This window comes from Chlorocebus sabaeus, chromosome 2, assembly GCF_047675955.1.
Source record: "Chlorocebus sabaeus isolate Y175 chromosome 2, mChlSab1.0.hap1, whole genome shotgun sequence".
NCBI classification, from domain to species: domain Eukaryota; kingdom Metazoa; phylum Chordata; class Mammalia; order Primates; family Cercopithecidae; genus Chlorocebus; species Chlorocebus sabaeus.
In genome coordinates this window covers 59,556,195-59,575,104 of record NC_132905.1, presented here as the reverse complement: position 1 = coordinate 59,575,104, position 18,910 = coordinate 59,556,195, and the positions used below count along the sequence as shown (strand labels likewise).

Sequence of the window (18,910 nt, the reverse complement as noted above, 5' to 3'; positions counted from 1 at the left end):
CACATATGAATGCCCTTGGCATGTCTGTCTGTCATCCACCAATCTGGAGACACTGGGGAACAGTTCAGAGCCCCTTGAGGCCCTTGCCTTCCTACTGACTATCTCCATTTTCAGGAGAAGGACAGCAAAGGAAAAAATTTTGAGTAAGAAATCTACCTCATATCTTCAGCCAGGACCCAGCAAGAGCCCCTGAGAAGGGAAAGTTACTACCCAAAGCTCGAGTATCCAGAGCACTTCTGAACCATTTTTTGAACACAGGACACTTTTGGGAAAGCCCTTGAATCCCTTCTCAGAATGCTTGTAAGCACATTAAGTAAAATACACAGGAGTACAAAGGAAACCAGTTATACTGAACTATAATTATCAAAATATCTTACAACAAATGTATGATATGCTAATATCTGTGATTATTAATTGGCACACTAAATAGCAGGATCCAGCTGTATGTCTAATCATTAACATGATTCTGAAGTCACGATGAGTATAAAGAATGTTTTGAAATACCTATAAAACTGTAATGTAATATGAAAATATCTATGGCTTCTATTGATGACAGTCACAGGTACTACTAACACTGCCATGAGTTGTTGTCCACAGAATTGAAGGAAATGCTAAGTTGTGCATCACTTTCCATGACAATAAATGTGCAATTATATTTCTTATTTGAGTTTACAAATCTCTTGAATTCTACTCCCAGAATTTTGGGGGATTCTTAGCGGACCCCAGGCTAAGAATCAAATGACATTCTAGAGTGTCTGACATTAACAGCATCCATGTATGGGTGTCTACAGCCACCCTCTTGGCAGCCCTGTGAGTATTGTCATCTCCATTCTTCAGCTCAGGAAACCAACGCTGGAAAAGGCTAAACCATGGGAAGGCACAGGAGTGAGTGTACCCAGCTCTGGAGCCCATGCCCTTCCTGTTTTCCTGCTTCTGTCTAAGCAGCCTCATCTTGGTGAAGCCAGTTTGTCATGCCTCGTCTCCTGGAAGAGGGGCACTGAAGTGGAAAGTCCACACTCCCAACAGCAGGAACAAAACAAGCAACCCTGCAGCAATTTCTGCTTCCCACTTCCCATAAGCCATTCTCAGAGATGGAGAGAAATGTGGCTATACATGCAAGCCCTTTAGAGGGGAAATAAACATGTGAAAAATTCCACTCAACAAGGCTTGCAGTTAAATTGTGCCACCTCATGTGTAAACCCAAGCCTCCTGGGAGTTAATGCATTTGGGGCTTGTTAATATCAGCATGAGCAGTGTCCAAGGAGCACTGCTGAGGTCCTGCACACTTAGGATGTGAAGAACTGCCTCTTGCCTGCACAGGACATGCAGGCTCCTGAAGGCTGGGCCTTTGGAAATGAAGCATCAGGCTCAAGTCCTGCTGTCAGCTTCCCCATAGCCATTGAATGCAGGGAAGGGTAAAACTGCAGCCTCCTGGCCAAGGCCCAGCTCAGGAAATTGCTTTTTACCTACTGGGACTCCACATGCCTTTTCACTTTGCTGGCCTCTGTCCCAGCAGCCAGTGCAGTGAACATCTGCCAGCCATTGAGTCCACCTCACTGGCACCCAGGGCCTCGTCTCACATCTCAGCTATTCCTCATGGACAATACTCTCAGTCTGCATGGAACAGAGAGACCTCTGGGTTGGGAAGGCCCACTGCAGAGGTAAACTGGAAATAAAGACTTAACTCAGGCTGTAACAGAGGTATCTAGAGTTCCTGTCAGCTCTGTTGGAGTGTGAGGTTGACAACTCAGCTACCAGGCTTACCCAGCTTAGCTGAAATCTGTTCCAGAGGTGGACTATGCCATCCAGGTTCAATTCTCCTATGCAATAGCGTCCCCAGGGTTGAAGCAAATTGAGAGCAGATTTCATTCAGTTTGAAGCCTTTAAAGGGACTTTGGTTTTTTATTAATCTGAATCTCCTCATGAGGAAACAATCAGACAAATCCAAAATGAGGGACATTCCAAAAATAACAGCCTGGGGTTTTCAAAATTGTCAGTGTCATGGGGGAAGAAAGGGCTGAGGAACTGTTCTAGAATAGAGGAAGCTAAAGAGATAAGTCAGCAAATGCAATGTGTGAACCTGGGCTAGATCCTGGAGCAAAAATACAGGAAAACAGTTATAAAGGACACATACTGGACATTTGGGGAAATTTGAATATACACCATATTAGGTAATAGTGTTGTTCCAATGCAAAATTTCCTGATTTTGATGTAGGCAAAGATCCTTGGTCTTAGAGCATCTGCAGATCAAAGGTTATGTGTGCATAACTGCATCTCAAATGGGTTCAGAAAAGATTAGATAGAGAGAGAGAAACAAAGATAGATAGATGATAGATGGATAGATAGATAGATAGATAGATAGATAGATACAAATTGAGCAAAATGTTAACAATTGGTGAATCTAAATGAGGAGTAAATGGGTATCTATTGTACTATTTTGCAACTTTCTATAGGTTTAAAAATTTTCAAAACAAAAATGTGGAAGGAAACTCTTTAGAAAAGGAAGAAGGAAAAATAAATTTTGTACTTCCAAATAATGTAATCTAGTAGTTACCTTCCAGGGAAGGTAAGTTAATGGAATGAGGGAGATACATACAGTTAATTTCAACAGCTTTAGTAATGTACACTTTCTTAAGGTGGATGGTGGGTTCAATGTTTATTTTAATACAATGCTTCATCAATACATATGAAATATATTAGAGTCTTTCATATGTATCAATTATTACATAGAAATACATATTTTACCAAATAATTACCTTGCAAAAATGTTTTCATTAATATTTTTCTTTTTTCTTTCTTTTTTTTTTTTTTTTTTTTTTTTGGAAACAGGGTCTCACTGTCACCCAGACTGGAGTTCAATGAGCTGTGATCGTGCAGTGGCATAATCACTGCTCACTGCAGCCTTGACCTCCGGGATCAAAGAATCCTCACACCTCTGCCTCCCAAGTAGCTGGGACCATAGGTGCATGCCATCATACTAAGCTAATTTTTAATTTTTCTGTAGAGATTGGGGTCTCACTACATTGTCCAAGCTGGTCTCAGACTCCTGGGCTCAAGCCATCCTCCCACCTTGGCCTCCCAAAATGTTGAGATTACAGGTGTGAGCCACTGCACCCAGTCAATATTTCTTTATATTTTTTATTTATTTGTCCTCAGAGGTAGATCAATGAAAGTGTTTTTGAGGATGTCCTGAAATTCCATGTGTCTTGTTATTGGCCAAAAAAGCCCACCTCAGCTGGTAGAAGGATAGAGGGTCTTTATTTATAACAACAGAACTGCTTGGCTGTTGATGACTTGCTGATGCTTGTTGGTGCTTGTTGGTGCTTGTTGCCAAAGATTTTCAGGACCACCTTCCGAAGTGATCACCAGCTCCCTGCTTTGATGGTTGGTTCACTGCTGGCAGGGATGAAGAGCACTTCTTTTGGCCTTAGGAGTTTTGCCCTGACTCTTTTTTCCCTACAGCCACCCCCACCCCAATGCCATCCCCAATGCCTAAAGTTGGTTAGGGGTGGCAGGCAAGTGCTGGAACCACAGGTGGAGAGGGGGATCCCCCAGGTGTGTGATTTCTCCCAGCAACTTGCTATTAATGGAAACAAAGCCTGGGGAGCCACCAGACACAAAACCATGTAACAATGGCCACACCAAGAGTACAAACCAGACGGAGCAGCCCCTGCTTAGACCTGTCCAGTGTCTTCCCAACGCACTCAAATGAACATCAGTCTCCTTGTTGTGACCTTTAAGGACCAGAAGGGCCCCCTAAGCCTCTGTATCCTCATCTTCTACAACATCCTCTCCCTACCTTTTGCTCACAGCGTGGCGGCTGCGCTGGTTTGCTCTGCCCCTCATACGCACACACCTCAATACCCTTTGGGGATTTTGCATTTGCTCTTCCCATCTCCTGGGATGCTTTTCCCCACAATCCTCACATGGCTGATTCTTCTGGTCGTTCAGGTCTCAGTGCCAATATCACCTCCTCAGAAAGCCCCTTCCTGACCGCTTAGTGTGAGACAGCCCCATCTTACAGGTACTTGCTTACTTTTTGCATAGTATTTTTTCTATAGTTGTCTGGTTTACTTATTAACTTCTTTATTTTTCATTTCCCACCAGTGGGATATAATGGCTTGTTCGTTGCTGAAGCCCCAGCACCCAGCCAGTGACATCCTAAGGACCTCATTCACACATCCACTCATGTGTGACTTAGGCAGTTATTCTCCCTGCCAGCTTCAGTTTCTTGCTCCATAGAAAAAATCCTAACACCTACAGCACCATATCAATGTGAAGAGAATATACATCAAGGGCAGGTACCACCATAGCTACCGTGCACCTGCTACTGGGTGGGCGCTCTACAAATGCTGGTTTCCTTCCTGTCTCTCAGCTCCTTACAAAGCAGTTTTGACCTATGCCGTACCATTTGCCCTTTGTCAAACCTTTTAGTTAAGCTGTGTTAAACCTTTTGCGGTAGCTAGGGAAGCGATTATTACCCCTATTCCATAGACGAGGAAATGAAAACTCAGAGAGATGAAATTACACAGAATCACACAGTCAGGGGTAACATGGGCTACTCTTGAATCCAGTTTTCCTGTTTCAAAATTTTGAACCCGTGTTCCTTACACTCCCTCACAATACAATGTGGTTACTTACGGACACACAAAGATAGAAATGAGACATGATGATGATGATAGGAGGTATTCACCAGCTTTCCAGATGGTGGGAGAGAGAGACGGGGAAGTGCGGCCCTCCTTCACACATGTTTGTAGAGTTTGCTCTACTTACAGCCAGACCTTTCTTTCTCAGTTGTTGTGGCCCTGGGGTCTGATTAGGAGAATGAACTTTTGTCCTAGAGCCCTTTTGTCTAGAGCCCTTGCTGGTCTGGACCGGGGGAGATGATCCCCGACACATCCTTAGGAGCTCACATTTCTAAAAGAGCATCCAGAACAATCTCTGCATCTCCAGACCTCAGCACCAGGGATGAGCTCAGACAGGTCCAGTTTCCCTACCCACCAGGAGACCAGGTTACTGCCCAATGTTCCCAGGTTAGAAATGACTGACTTTCTCATTGTCATTATTCATTGAACAAAGCTGTGTTGCCTTGGTCTATCGGCACCATTGCTTCCACATGGGTTATCTCTAATCTTTCTCCACGAGCTGAAGATTTGCCTCATCTCCAAGACCAGAAAGCTTCTTCTTTTCCCAGCCACGGGAATGGACAGGATCCCCAAATCTGGCCTCAACCATCACGCATGCCTGGGCATAACCTCTCCTGCTGGTGTTACCAAAACACTAGGGTTTCGGTCTAGGTCCCATTGCTTGCAGCACAGAAAGCCAATCACTGAGATGAGTATTGCCAAGAAAGAAGGCTTTAATTCAGTGCTGCAGCTGAGGAAATGGGAAATCAATCTCAAATCCATCTCCTCAACTGACTTAAATTAGGGGTTTATATAGGAGGGAAGAAATGTAACCATGTGTGGGAAAATAGGTATTAGGGAGGGTAGGGGACAGGAATTGGTCCACAGGAAGCAGGTGGCCGGTTAGGCAGTCATGACAGGTGGGGGGTCTGGCATCTCATTGTCCAGAGGCAGTGATCTGATGAGTTTCAGGTCCTTGATATAATCTGGGAGGCCTGATTATTGCTTTCCTGAGAAATAAACTCAGGTAAGACATATGTAATTTTCTCAAGTTTTAAGACTGGGAGAGCCAATTTCTATGTTTGTTCAAAAGACACCATAAACATTAGTTATATGGGACAATTGGGCCAGTGTCGATGTGAGCAATTCCTGGCAAGCCACGAGTAAGTAAGAGGGGAGCCCAGGTGCAAGTTAATTAAATGATGTGTACCAGGGACTCAGTTTTGCTGCTCTGACTCAAACACCAACTCTGTGCATAGCAAGCTCTATGGCAGTAACATCAGCTCACAATGATGCTGATGACATGTGTAACAATAGCCTTTACTCTGCACTTCAGCTGTGCCAGGCATGATACACATTTCCCCCTGTGCACACTCACCCAGATAAAATCGAGGCTTAGAGAGATTAAATGACTAGCCCAGAGTTGAAAGAACTTTTAAAACTTCTAATAGTTTCTATTTTTAGCAAATTTACAAATACATACTGTTTAAAGAGCCTAACAATTCAAGTTTTGTTATAAAATATCATTGCCCCTAATCATTAGCCCCCGTCTCAGATCTTAGCTGATTGTTTTGGCATAGGCTGCCTTTGCTTGAACAACATGTTTTTATTGCCACATCTTGACTTTTATATCACCCCTCTGTACACACACGCCACTTTCCCATAACCCTGGCTTCTCCCAACATAATTATTTCAAAATTTGTAGTTAGAGACAAATCATCAGTGTTTGAATTATTATGAATATGTAAATACTCCTCAGAGCTTATTATGATTTAATTTTGTAGTTATTAATACTCCAAAGTTAATAATTGTTTTCTTTTGATTTCCTAAGGTTTTGTGTATTCATCATTCATTCAATCACAAATGCTATCAATTGTCTAAATTTCTTCATAATGCATGAGGCTTTCTATTGATTTTAATTTCCTAAGGAAATCTCCCCAGGAGCCTTCAGAGGGGCTCTAAATTGTCCTGATTTCTATTTCTATGTCACCCACAGAGAAAATGAAAAGAATGGCATGCCCAGAAGTTGAGCAGTGTACATCCTGCACAGCCAAATGCAACAGGTCTTTTCCAGAGTCTGCTGCCACTCAATTACCCCCTGTGCTGGATCTTCTCATTCCTATACCTCTTGTCTTCCTCTTTTTGGATTTCCTCTGCAATTTTGATGGAACACATCCTTGAATAGCTTTTGGAGACCTTGCTTATATGCAAATGTCTTTTATCTACTCTCAGTCAATTGGCGGTGGTTCAGTTGGGAGTAGAATTCTAGTTGGAAATCATTTTTCTTCACTAGTTTGAAAGCATGCTTCATTGCCTTCTAGGTGGCATTGAGAACTTCAAAGCCTTCCTAATTCTAGGTTCTTTATAAGCCTCTCTATAGATAGATATAGATATAGATATAGATACAGATAGATATATAGATATACCTCTTCTTTTTGACCCCAGTGATGATGTGCCTTGTCATGGGCCTATTATCACCCATTATGATAGAAACTTGGGGCACCCTTCCAATCTGAAAACTTATGTACTAAAAAACTTGGAAAGTTTTTTGACTTTTTCCCATTTATTCTTTTATCCCATAAGTTTTCTTTAATCCTATTTCTGCAACTTCTGTTAATCAGATGTTGGGTCTCTTGGACTGGTTCTCTAATTTTCTCTTCTAGTTTTTATCTCTTTTTCTTTTTGCTCTGTTTTTTGTAAGAATATCTCAACTTTATCTGGAAACTTATTCTGAGGTTTTCTTTGCTGCTCTGTTATTTTCATTTCCAAGACTTATTTGCATTCTCTGAATGTTTTTTGTAACATCTTGTTCTCTTTTGACTATTGCAGTTTATTTTCTTATCTCCCTAAAGCAGGGGCCCCCAATCCCTGGGCTGCAAACCAGGGGCCATAAGCCAGGTCCATGCCCTGTTAGGAACCAGGCTACGCAGCAGAAGGTGAGAGGCTGGTGAATGAGGATTACTGCCTGAGCTCCACCTCCCATCAGATCACCAGCAGCATTAGATTTTCACAGGAGTGTGAACCCTATTGTGAACTGCATATGCAAGGGATCTAGGTTGTGTACCCCTTAGGAGAATCTAAAGCCTGATGATCTGAGGTGGAACAGTTTCATCCCAAAACCATCCCCACTCCCAACCTCCTCAACCCCCATCATGGAAAAATTGTCTTCCATGAAACCGATCCCTGGTGTAAGAAAGATTGGGGACCACTGCCGTAAAGTATTAACAGTCTGTTTCTGGAGTGTCTTCTTCCTATTCTATGCTGCTTCTGTCTGATTACTTTCACCTTTATTTTACTCTAAGTCAGTCTTTCTCAACTAGGTTCTTCTTTTGAACCACAGATCATAGAAAGTTATTTGTGACTATTTTCTTAATTCTGCCCCCTCAAAATGGTACATAATAGTATGATTCTAGTATGTCTGGATGCCTTAGGCTTACTTCTTTCAAGGAAATCCTGATTATTCATGAGACAATTGTGATACCTGAATAATGGGCTCCCCATATCCTAATCTCCAGGACTTGTATATAACAAAAGGAACTTTTCAGACCAAATTAAGAATCTTGAGATGAGGAGATTATCCTGCATTATCTCAGCAAGCCTTAAATGTAATTACCAGGGTCCTTAAAAGAAGGAGGCAAGATCAACAGAGAGAGAAAGCCATGTGACAACAGAAGCAAAAATTGGAGTGAAGGGGCCATAAGCCAAGAAATCTAAGCACCTCCAGAAGCTGGAAAAGGAAAGGGAACACATTCCTTGGATTCTCTAGCAGGAACCAGCCTGGCCAATACCTTGCCTTCACCCAGTGAAATTGATTTCAGACTTCTAGCCTCCAGACCTGCAAGAAAATAAATGTGTGTTGTTTCAAGTCCCAAGTTGGTGGTAATTCACTACAGTATTCATAGGAAATGTGTCCCATAAGTAACTCTTAGTTCTCTGCTAGCATTTCAGAGTAAGGAACTAAATGCCAATTGGAAGATCAGAGTGCAAGAACCGCACACGGCATCTGCAGCTCCACTGTAGGAGACTCCGGATGGGCCATGTTCCTGGGAAACTGCTAATTTCAGTACCTTTAATGCTTTCTTCTTCAGCTGGACAGACTCCCGAGAGAACACTCTCCAGGTCTCCTGACTGGAAGGTGAAGACTGACTGCAGCATCCTGGGAGCCAGGTCAGGAAAGCGGGCTGAGGCTCGTCAGCATACAGCTGCCCCTCATCGCACTGCTGCAGTGCATAGCCCAGGTGTCCAAAGACCATGCCTTACCCTCTCCAGCCAGTCTTTGCTGAGAGGGGTGGGCAGTGGCCTGGCTGCCCACAGTAGGGTGCAGACATAGAGATTGGAGTGCTTAATAAACAAATCCTCCTTATTTGAGTCTTTCTGCCTTACCCCCAATTTCAGAGGTACCTGCTGCCCCTAGTTCCCGAGGTTTGTGGAATTTGCCGCACACATCTGCTATTTTAAAATTTTCCCCACTATGGCCTTCTGAGCTTTGTTTTCTTTCATCAGTTACCAGTCATCTATCTGTATTCTGACTCCCAAACCATGTTGTCATTTCTTCTCCCATTTTTTCCATTGTAGTGGGTTTTGCCTTTTTCAAAACTATCCATTCCAGTGGGGCTTCAGGAGGAGAAAAACGCAGACACATACGTTCAATCAGCAAACTTCACCTACAAAGTTTTTAATTCACTTATCCATCTTATGTCTCATTCGTTTTTGTTTTTGTTTTAATTTAGAAACAGAGTCTCACTCTGTCACCTGGGCAAATACGGTGGTGTGATCACAGCCCATTGCAACCTCAAATTCCCAGGCTCAAGAGAACCTCCCACCTCAGCTTCCTAAGTAGCTACAGGTGCACGCCACCAAACTCAGCTAAGTTTTTTATTTTTTGTAGAGATGGAGTCTTGCTTTGTTACTCAGGCTGGTTTTGAACTCATGGCCTCCAGCTATCACCCCACCTTGGCCTCTCAAAGTGCTGGGAGTACAGGTGTCAGCCACTACCCCCAGACTTATGACTCATTTCTGTCTTAATAACATCTATGTAAGATGAGTGAAGACCATATTCCATATTCTCATTCCCATTTCATGAAAAGTGAGCCTCAAAGAAGTCATGTGCTTTATCCAAGGATAAGAAGTCTAGGGCTCTGAGTCCTGGTCTGGGATTCCATGGGCCAAGAGGTGCTATCAGTCACATTCTGTCACTGTCACAGGAACCTGCAATACCCCAGAACAGGCATGGGGAAGATCAGAACATAGAGACGGAGGCAGTGAAAACAGTTGAGGATGCTAAATTGTCTCAGAAGATTCATTGAGGCCAAATTGCAGAAAGAAACAAAGAAAGAAAAGAAACAAGACATGGGGATAGAGAGGGAGGGAGGAAGGAAGAAAGAAAGGAGAAAATCAGAAAGAGAAAGGAAGGAAGGAAGGAACGAAGGAAGGAAGGAAGGAAGGAAGGAAGGAAGGAAGGAAGGAAGGAAGGAAGGAAGGGGAAGGGGAAGGGGAAGGGAAGGAAGGGAAGGAAAGGAAGGAAGGGAGAGACAGAAGGAGGGAGGAAGGAAGGGAGGGAGGGAGGAAGGAAGGAAAAAGGAAAGAAAGGAGGGGGAAAAGGAAGGAAGAAAAAAAGAAGGAAGGAAGCAAAGAAGGAACGAAGGAAGGAAAGAAAGAGAGAGAGAGAGAGAATCTGGCACAAATGAGAATTCCGCAGTGAGAAAGCAATCCTAGGAATGTCAATAAATTTTTGAATGAAAGTCAAAGCTTGAAATTTTATTGCATGTAAATTTATTCAGTCACTCAAAAATATCTATTGAACAATTTGCCAGTTATTGAGCTATTATCTGTAAGCTCCAAACTTATCCTTTTCTACCCAGCTTTGTAATGCCAGGGCTAGAACTCTGCATCCACCATTCTGCCCAGCCAGCTGCTACCTGTTGGGATCCACCAAAAGGGGGCAGTAAAGGGAGACCCTGAGGCTGGGGAAGGGAAAGTGGCCCTCTTCTTCCTGTTCCTGAGTACTTCCTGCTCCTGAATACTTCCTGTTCCTAAGTACTTCCTGTTTCTGATTAGCTCCTATTCCTGAATACTTCCTTTTATTGTCTGCATCACTTCCTCAGTGATAACCCAGGCACTGGAAGTTCTTTCCTGTATCAGTGACTCCATCCAGTTTGCAGTTTTTACAGTATACACAGACCTAGTTTCAGTGTGGCCCCTCTCAGATATCTGAGTCCCAGCTCCATGGGGCCCCTCCTCTGAGCTTCTACATTTTAATAATTTTCTGTTCTTCCTTCTATTTCCTCACCACTAGGGGAAGTAGCTATTTCCTGCAGTTGCCACCACCAGGATTTCTTAGAGTTCTCTTTTTGCCTTTCTGCGAAAGAACCCAGTTAATAATTTTATATAAAATTATGCCTGTTAAAAGGTGTGGTTTTTATCTCCTGACTGATTCAAGCACTCACTATGAAACACCACTAAATCTCTATATTAGGTACAAATCTGGAAGGAAAGAGTCCCCCCTACATAAATGCCGACACATTGCCAAAGGATGAGAAGGTGGCTTTCCTAGATGAATCAGGCTTTGTAGTTATGCTGCATTGACCAAATGTTTGGACCAGTGCAGTTTGTGGTTCCCATTGGGTAGTGTCCCTTAACTCCAAGAAAATGACTTCAGATATCAAGTCCCCCGGGGCTGTCTCTGATGTGCCAGGAGACAGCATGAATCTTGGACAATGGTGCTATCAATTTTCTGTAAGTCAGCCGGGATGACGGCTTTGCTCAGTAAACAGATTTCTATTTGAGCACTTTCAAAAGCCAGATTCATTATTTCAGATTCATTATTTCAGGCATGGTCAGTATATGTTTCTGTGCTAGGCAGGTTATTTTATAGCTGCAGAACGAACAGAACATTTCAGATCTCATCAGAGTTCCCTGGACGATTGTAAAATGTCTTCCTTAAATGTCCTCAGGATCCACATGTGAGACTGAATCAGTTTTTCAGGTTGGGAAAGGCAGTGCTGGAAAGGAAGAGGCAGTTTCGGGCAGCCACAGTTACTCAGAGCTCAGTTCCGGCCTCTGAAAGCTATCTCCTTCTCTTCCTGGGTCAGACTTACGGGTCATCTTGTTAAGACATATTAATCCCCATGGCTGGTTTTGTCTGTGTCTCCTTCCCACCCTGTCTCCACCAGAATGAACTTCTTGAAAACAAGGCTAGAGTCTTGTTTATGTCTTGGGACTGCAGCATGGTACCTAGAGCCTAGCTGATGCTCTTGTTTTTCTTGAGCTGGAACGAGCTGAATTGACTATGATAATTCCTAGTGGAAGTTTTAAGCACTATGTAGGAACATGACTCCATGCTCTGATGACCACACTCTATAATTTTTTATGGGTACATACATAGTAGGTGTATATATTTATGGGGAACATGAGATATTTTTATATAGGTATACAATGTGTAACAATCACATCAGGGTAAATGGGGTACCCATCACCTCAAACATTTATCTTTTCTTCATGTTATAAACATTCCAGTTATACTCTTTTAGTTATTTTTAAATGTGTAATCAAATTATTATTGACAAGTTACCCTATTGTGCTACCAAATATGAGATCTTATTCATTCTATCAATTATCCAATTGACAGAATATCATTCATTCAATTATATTTTGGTACCCATTAACCATGCCCACTTCCCCTCCCCGCCACCCCACCCCCACCACCACTACTCTTCCCAGCCTCTGGCAACCATCCTTCTACTCTGTCTCCATGAGTTCAACTGATTTAATTTCTAGCTCCTACAAATAAGTGAGAACATGTGAAGTTTGTCTTTCTGTGCCTGGTTTGTTTCACTTAATGTAACCACCTCCAGTTCAATCCATGATGTTGCAAATGATAGAATCTCATATTTTTATGGCTGCATAGTACTCTATTGTGTATATGTACCACATTTTCTTTATCCATTCATCTGTTTATGGACACTTGGGTTGTTTCCAAATCTTGGCTATTGTGAATAGTGCTGTAATAAACATGGGAGTGCAGGTTCCTCTTCAATATACTGATTTCCTTTCTTTCAGGTATATACCTAGCAGTGGGATTGCTGGATCATATGGTAGTTCTATTTTCAGTTTTTTGAGGAACCTCCAAACTGTTCTCTCTAGTGACTGTACTAATCTACCTTCCCACCAACAGTGTACAAGAGTTCCCTTTTCTCCACATCCCTGCCAGCATTCGTTACTGCCTGTCATTTGGATATAAGCCATTTTAACTAACGTGAGATGATATCTCATTGTAGTTTTGATTTGCATTTCTCTGATGATCAATGATGTTGAGCACCTTTTCATATACCTGTTTGCCATTTGTATATTTTTCTTTTAAGAAACATCTATTCAGGTCTTTTGCCTATTTTTAATTGAATTACTAGATTTTTTCCTTTTGAGTTGTTTGAACTCCTTATATATTCTGGTTATTAATCCCTTGTCAGATGGATACTTTGCAAATATTTTTCCCATTCTGTGGGTTGTCTCTTCACTTTGTTGACTGTTTCCTTTGCTGTGCAGAAACTTTTTTTTTTTTTTTTTTTTTTTGACAGAATCTCACTCTGTTGCCCAGGCTGGAGTATAGTAGAGCAATCGCAGTTCACTGCAACCTCCGTCTCCCCAAGTTCAAGTGATTCTCCTGTCTCAGCCTCCTGAGTAGCTGGGATTATAGGCATGTACCACTACACCTGGCTTATTTTTGTATTTTTAGTAGAGATGGAGTTTCGCCATGTTGGCCAGGCTGGTTTCGAACTCCTGACCTCAGACGATCCACCCGTCTTGGCCTCCCAAAGTGCTAGAATTAAAAGCGTGAGCCACCACACTGGGCCAGAAGCTTTTTAACTTGATATAATCCCATTTTTCCATTTTTGTTTTAGTTGCCTGTACTTTTAGAGTATTACTCAAGAAATTTTTGCCCAGACCAATATCCTGGGGAACTTCCCCAGTATTTTTTTGTTTCTTTGTTTGTTTCTGGTAGTTTCGTAGTTTGAGGTCTTACATTTGTCTTTAATCCATTTTGGTTTGATTTTTGTGGGTAGAAAGTGACAGGGGTCTAGTCTCATTCTTCTGCACATGGATAGCCAGTTTTCCAAGCACCATTTATTGAAGAGACTGTTCTTTCCCCAGTGTATGTTCTTGGTACCTTTGTCGAAAATGAGTTCACTGACGATGTCTGGATTTATTTCTGGGTTCTCTATTCTGTTCCATTTGTCTATGTGTCTGTTTTTATACCGGTATGATGCTGTTTTGTTTACTATAGCCCTGTAGTATAATTTGAAGTCAGGTTATGTGATTCCTCCAGGATTGTTCTTTTGCTCAGGACAACTTTAGCTATTTTGGTCTTTTGTGGTTCCACATACATTTTAGGATTATATTTTCTGCTTCTCTAAAGAATGTCATAGGTATTTTGACAGAGATTTCATTGAATGTATACATTGCTTTGGATAGTGTAGGCTACAACCTATAATTGGTTTTGCCCTTTCCACTTCTGCCTCCCCTCCTTTTAATCAGAAGAGGGAGAGAGAATGGGCTGGACATTCTTTCCCATCCATGGCCTCAATGAAATGAAAATGTCCCCAGGAAGAGTTGAGGATAAGAGTACAAGGGCCACCAGTGATCCCAGAAATAGATAGAGGCAGCCCAAGATGAAAGACACTTTCAGGCGAGAACACACTTCTCTATCCGCTTCTCTCTGTGTTATAATTGAGCCCTTCTGACTTTCCTAATAATAAAAATGCAAATTTTTAAAGATCATAAATTGTCTTTTTCATCTATGAGATTGACAGTTACTTATTAGTATTATTAACAGTAATAGTAACTAATAGTATTATTAACAGTCAATGTATATTGAGATTGACTTTTTAAATTCACCTATAACATTTACAAAGATTAAAAAAGGGAGGCACTGAACATATTTTGAAATGGGTTTAAAAAAAACAACCTGGCAATATCAAGCACTGGCAAGGATGCAGAGCAACTGAAACTCTCAGGAATTGCTGGTGAAATGCAGACTGGCTTGGCTGCTCTGGAAAAGGCTTGACAGCTTTTAAAAAGTGAAACATACACTTAGTGTGTGACTCAGTAATCCCACTCCTAGGCACCTACCCAAGAGAAATGAAAACTTATGCTCACACAAGAAAACTCTATACATAAATTTTTATGCAGCTCTATTCATAATCAACAAAAACTGGACACAACCCATTTGTCTTAGTGGGTAAATGCATAAGCAAACTGTGGATCATCCGCACGATGGAATACCTACCACTCAGCAATAAAAAGGAACAAACTATTGATGCATGCAACAGCTGAATCTCAAAGGCATTATGCTAAAGGAAAGTAGAAGTCAGACTCAAAAGGCTGCATATTATGTGATCTCATTTTTGTAACGTTCTGGAAGAAGTAAAACTATAAAGACAGAGCTAAGATCAGCAGCTGTCAGGGATAAAGGACGTGTTTGACCACAAACAGGAAGCACAAAGTAGTTTCTGGGCATGAAACTGTATCTTTTCTCCCCAGTTTTACTGAGGTATAGCTGACAATTAAAAATTATATATATTTAAAGTGTGTAACTTGATGATTTGGAGTTGTTCTGTATCTCAATTAGAGTAGTGACTTCACAAACCTATACCTGTACAACTACACAAAAAAGTCAACTTTATTTCATATAAATTTTAAAACTAATAATAATGAGATATTAAATATGAATAAATATATAAACAACGATGGGAGGGCTCTTGGAGAAATGGCTGATGCCAGACCTGAGGCAAGGAAAGTGCAAGATGAACCTGGAGCATCTCGTGCCAGAGAGCAGAGAGGGGCTCAGAGGACACAGGTCCATCTTGAAGGGGCTGCCACTTGCCAAATTTGGGATAATCTGGCTGTCAAAATGGATAGCGACAGAAATACACTGGATTGAGAAAGAAGCCAGGAGTACAATCTGATACTAAAAAAGTTGAGGGGTAGAATAAGAAGCTTTTCTTTATAGAAAAGTGATAACTTTTTTTAAAAGTAGAAAGAATGGGAAATGAAATAGCACTTTATAGTCAGGAAAGCAGCAATTGATCCAGGCAAGGATGATCAATAGATTCTAAAATCACTGGGTAAGAGATTGTTGGGAAGCAAGACATTCTGTCTCAAAGTATCACCCAGTAGGTCACTTAATAATCACAGAAGATCAGGGTACATTTCCAATGGAGAAATAGAGCAGGCGCTCACTTAACTGAGTGATCAAAGTTAATGTCACAAATTGTGGACAAATTGGCATCTTGTTGTTCCTCCTGATATGATGCCCTGAGAAGGAAGCAACAGCATCTGTATAATATACCTGCCAACAATATTTATGCTAAATCTAATCCTGAGGCACAATCAGATAAATCCAGGCCTAAGTACACTCCATAAAACTCTTCAAAATGCCAGTGTCATGAGAGACCACAAAAAGGCTGGAGATCTGTTCTGGATTCAAGAGACATGACTGGGAAACAGTATGTGACCCTTGATTCCATTCTGGATCAAGACAAAATCTGTTAAGTACAGACAGTCCACAACTTACAATTGTTCAACTTACAATTCTTCAGTTTTACAATGGTGCAAAAGTGATAGGCATTCAGTGGAAACCGTACAGTGAGAACCCATACCATTCTGTTTTTCACTTTCAGTACAGTATTTCATACATTACATGACATATCTAACACTTTATTATAAAATAGGCTTTGTGTTGGATAATTTTGTCCAACCGTACGTGAATGTAAGTGTTCTGAGCACATTTAATGTAGGCAAAGCTCTTATAATGTTCAGCAGATTTAGTGTGTTAAATGCATTTTTACTTACATTTTTTCAACTTATGATGGGTTTATTGGGATGTAATCTCATTTTAAGTCAAGAAGTGTCTTTATTCAATGACTTGATATGAATTTTGTATTAGAAAACTGTATTTTAGCAATTCCCAAGTATACCGATTATATTATGCTTACATAAGGGTGTGCTTTTGTTCTTAAGAGACACATGATGAAGTATTTAGGCATCAAGTGTTATGATGTCTATAGATAACTCCAGTTTGATAAAAAACTAACAGATGTGGCAAAATGTTAACACCGGGTGGATCTACATTGGGTGAAGCACTTACAAGCGCACATTGCACTTGTTCCTACAATTTTTTCAAAGGCTATTTTGTTTTTCTAAAGAAAAATAGAGAGAAAAAAACTGATGAGGAAGCCTAGTATTGGCAAGGTCGTGGGGCACTGGAAAGTCTCCTGTACAGCTGGTGGGAGTGTAAGCCAGCACATGCTGCCTGGAGGGAAGTCAGGCACACAGTAAAGCATAAATTGAGCATACACTTTGACCCACAAACCCCACACCCTACCACATTCAAATTAACTTAGAGAGAACACACTAAGGTGCAAATATGTATATGCCCTAAAGTTTCACTGCAATCTTATTTTTTATACCAGAAAAGTAGGAAATAGCTTCATGTCCATCAACGGAAAACTGGTAAGTAAATTATGCTTCATTTCTAGCCTACTGGTCAAGATCCTGGGCTCTGAGGTCAGATACCCTGGCAATGCTGATCGATTTTCTTGTGCCACAGCCTCTTCATCTGCTTAATGGGCATAATACAAACCCCTGTTCGGTAGAGTTGCTATGAGATTATGCAAGATCATCCATGTGCCTGGCATGTAGCAGGTATCAAATCAATATTACATACCGTTAGCTTTATGCAATTGATTTAAAAACAAAACTATGAGGCCAACCTTTGTTTATTGACCTGGAAAGATGCTTCTGTCATAGTGTTGAATGAAAAAGCAGGCTATGGGATAGAAAAGCACAAGGTCTGATTGCACTTATGTGAAAGTGCATTTTTAATTTCCATTTGGATATATTTGTAGCAAGATGTCTGGAAGATTGGCCACCTAAAGCGTTAATAATGGGTCCCTAAGGTGAGGACGCTTCCAATCTTTCATTTTCTTCTTTGTACATTTCTATATTGTTTGTTTTTTCTTTTTTTCTCACAACACATGTAACAGTTTTACAATCAGATTCTTTTTAATTGGGAAAATATTAATAAATCAGATCCATAGATCTTGCCTGCTCAGACCTGACTTTGTCTGAGGGGTTGACCAGATGCCCTGCTGATTGGTTCCCCAGAGGCTACTTCCTTATCTGTGGTACAAGTTACTGTCCCCTTTTCTCAGCCTGAGTGTTCTCTCTGCCAGGCATGCCGGAGGTATTTCCATGTTCGGCTCTTTGTTCTCTCCACGGGATTATGTGTTCCCCACATTTCTACCTCATTTTCATGCAGCCTACAGCGTGTGCGTGAAGTGTGTGTTTGGCTCAGGGGATGACAACACACCTACAGAGGATTCACTGAAACCTACCTTGGGTGGCACTCAGCTCTTTTCTTGGTGTTTTCTAAAGGCATCCACACTGTCCCGCAGAAATCCAGTTTGCAGCACCATTTCCTCCCCAAGCCCGGTTTTCTGCAGCCTGGACTCTCACCAAGGTGCCAGGATCGAGCTGACCACGAGATGGCAGTCTTTCCTCGCATCAGAGTGGCCGAAGCCCGCATCCCCAGACCTGCCTGCTTCTGAATCCAGCTTCTGTGCTGCCCGAAGCAATTTCAGCAGAGATTATTTACTAAAGAGACCTTCACTAAAAAAGAGAACAGTAGGATTAAATATTCGGAAACAGAAGAACTCGAAGAAGAAAATACAATTTCCCAATGTCACATGCTCACCCATCCTTCTCCTCTTCAACAAAAGTCGCAACAGTTTTGTGTCCATTTGCAGTCTGGGGTAGAATTAGAATTGCCAAGCATCCCAGTGAGGTCTGAATCCACATTCCTTTATTTCTTTGTGCCACTCAAAGCCAGATATTGATGTCTGAAAACAAGATACATAAGCTTCATTATTTAAGTGTCTCTTCCTTAAACAAGACCGCTTTAATACTTAACAAGGTAGGGAAGCTACATAATTTAAAATCTATGCGACAAGAAATAAGAAATTATTTGTAGCGGGCTCCACTTTTACACCCACCAACAAAGAAAGACATTCACAATTTTTTGCCTTCCCAGGGCCCCAAAATACAACACAGGCCTGTTCTCCTGCTCCGGGCAGAAGCCGCAGCTGAAACTGTTCTTTATCAGCTTTTCTTTCTCAATATTTACCAACCAATAAATCTTTTTTCCCCGAAGACAACTGACATTCGAATCCTGTTCATGTGGATGCTTGTTATCCAAATAATATTAAATAAACTGCTTCATTTTCCACTGA

The 18,910-nt window shown here is 41.4% G+C and overlaps 1 long non-coding RNA gene across 1 annotated transcript in view; it reads right to left on the bottom strand.

The window, feature by feature from the left end:
• Nucleotides 1-17,737: 17,737 nt before the first annotated feature.
• LOC140709576 (uncharacterized) overlaps nt 17,738-18,910 on the bottom strand; it is a 47,920-nt gene continuing 46,747 nt past the window's right edge. Inside the window, exons 3-4 of the long non-coding RNA XR_012090075.1 lie at nt 18,376-18,520; nt 17,738-18,243 (exon numbers count right to left, since the gene is read on the bottom strand). This is a non-coding gene — a long non-coding RNA (uncharacterized lncRNA). The remainder of the gene's footprint in view (nt 18,244-18,375; nt 18,521-18,910) is intronic.